We start from the raw sequence: 2,028 nt of genomic DNA on the forward strand, positions 1-2,028 counted from the left end.
TTGTGATTGTCATAGTAGTCTGATTTACTCTTGATAGATCCCAGTTGTTGAGGGGGTTCAAAGACCTCTCAGTGTTTCCAAAAAAAAGTGATCTCAGTCAGAACCTAGTTTCAGCCTGATTGAAAGCCATATCCTCAGGCAGCAACTTTAAAAGTATGCAAACAGATACAGACCTGTGGGACCATAATTAATAAACCCTGCTGATCTCCAGATCGGGAGATCTGGCGGCTCCCCCTGGGCAAGAGTTGCAAAAATCAGCTTCAAATGAGTATATAAGTTCCTTCCTGGGGGGTGCCAGAGAGCTGTAGTGAGACTAAGGGAGGGCTCAAAATGGTGTTTTCCTGCCTATGTTCCCTGAGAGTGCCTCTGTAGCCTCTAATGTGCAGCAGACTTGAAGGCTGTCCCTCTGAATGAAACTCTAGGACAAGTAGATGGGCCTTTTTCTCAGGCACACTGAGAGTACACTTCAGTCTGTTATCTGTGCAGTGCTCTAGGTGTTATTTCCTGCCCAGAACCATCTTTCTAATTGTTATAGTCTTGTGGGACCCAGAAACAAAAGTTCTTCAGGCCAGGGGATCAAGGGGCATCCCCTATTTGGACTTCACTCACACACTGGCTTTGGGAAGGCTGCATGAGAATGCTGAGGGCCAGGCATGTCTACAGCTTTAAGGAGATGTGGGAGTGCTGGGCGTGGAGCATATTTACAAGTTAAAAAAACCCCATAAGTAAAACTAAGAGGCATTAAAAGTAATGGAAGGTATTTGTAAACTATATGACAAAGGATTAGAGCTAATATTTTTAATACATGGAGAATTCTTTCCAACCTCTATCAATAAAATTAGGTTTCTGTCTTTTCCCTTTTGGGGATAGTCTAGAGGCATTCAAATGGTCCAGCATTTGACATACCCTGTAGGCTATCTTACAATACAGCATCCAACAAAAGTAGGCTGCCCTGAGCCCCTGGTATTAGAATTATTTCCCTTCATGACAAGAAGAGTGGGACAGTACAAAATCCACCTGTGGCATGTGGTCAGGTCAACTTCAAAGGGTTTGTGCCATGGGATCCAGGGTTCTTATGAGATTGTCTAAAACCAAAAAACATGTCATCCAACCCCATGGTGCTTCCACGGTTGCAAAATGTGTCTGTGACAGGATCAAGAATGCTTTTCTTATTGAAGAGAAGAAAATCATTGTGAAAGTGTTGAAGGCATAAGCACAGAATCAGAAAGCTAGATTTAAAAATGGACATTTTCTAAATAATAAAAAAAATTCAGCAAGTTTGGAGTGATTTGGGGTGGCTTGACTTAAAATATAGCTCATATATTGTACAAGGAATCCATTTGGGAAAAACCAAGGGAGGTGGGCAGTCCTACTTTAGAGCACCTGAACTGGAGGTTCAAAGAAGGCCTTGGCAGTGCCTCTTGGGTCAGACATACTAGTGAAAATATTAATGGTATAAATACTAGCTAAAGCATTGAGTGTCATGAGATCTAAATGAGTTAATCCACATAAAGGGCTGAACTCAATGCCTGGCACATTCACTCATTTATTTGTTTACTCCAAAAATTTTAATTGAGCGACTACTCTGTACCAGGCACTCTGTGAGGTGCTGGGGTACCCCAGTAAACAAACGACAGCAGTCTTTACCCTCTTGGGGCATGCATTTGACAGACACATAGTAAAAAATCATAAAACATAGCTAGCATTATAATATAACACAACACATGCAAAAATTTAAAAACCAAGGTATCTTTTTTCACCAGGTAGATTGACAAAGGTTCTCTGATAAAGGTAAAATTTGAGGTGTGGCTCAAAAGTATGGGAAAATAGGCCCTTTAATCTCTTTCTTTTTTTTTTTTTTTTAAAGATTTTATTTATTTATTCGACAGAGATAGAGACAGCCAGCTAGAGAGGGAACACAAGCAGGGGGAGTGGGAGAGGAAGAAGCAGGCTCACAGCAGAAGAGCCTGATGTGGGGCTCGATCCCATAATGCCAGGATCACGCCCTGAGCCGAAAGCAGATGCTTA

General features: G+C 41.8%; 1 pseudogene; it reads left to right on the forward strand.

Annotated features, from left to right (window-relative positions):
• Positions 1-885: 885 nt before the first annotated feature.
• LOC109489816 lies at positions 886-1,288 on the forward strand (annotated as a pseudogene).
• Positions 1,289-2,028: the final 740 nt, after the last annotated feature.

The sequence above is a fragment of the Ailuropoda melanoleuca genome, chromosome 15 (assembly GCF_002007445.2).
Source record: "Ailuropoda melanoleuca isolate Jingjing chromosome 15, ASM200744v2, whole genome shotgun sequence".
In the NCBI taxonomy this organism is placed as follows: domain Eukaryota; kingdom Metazoa; phylum Chordata; class Mammalia; order Carnivora; family Ursidae; genus Ailuropoda; species Ailuropoda melanoleuca.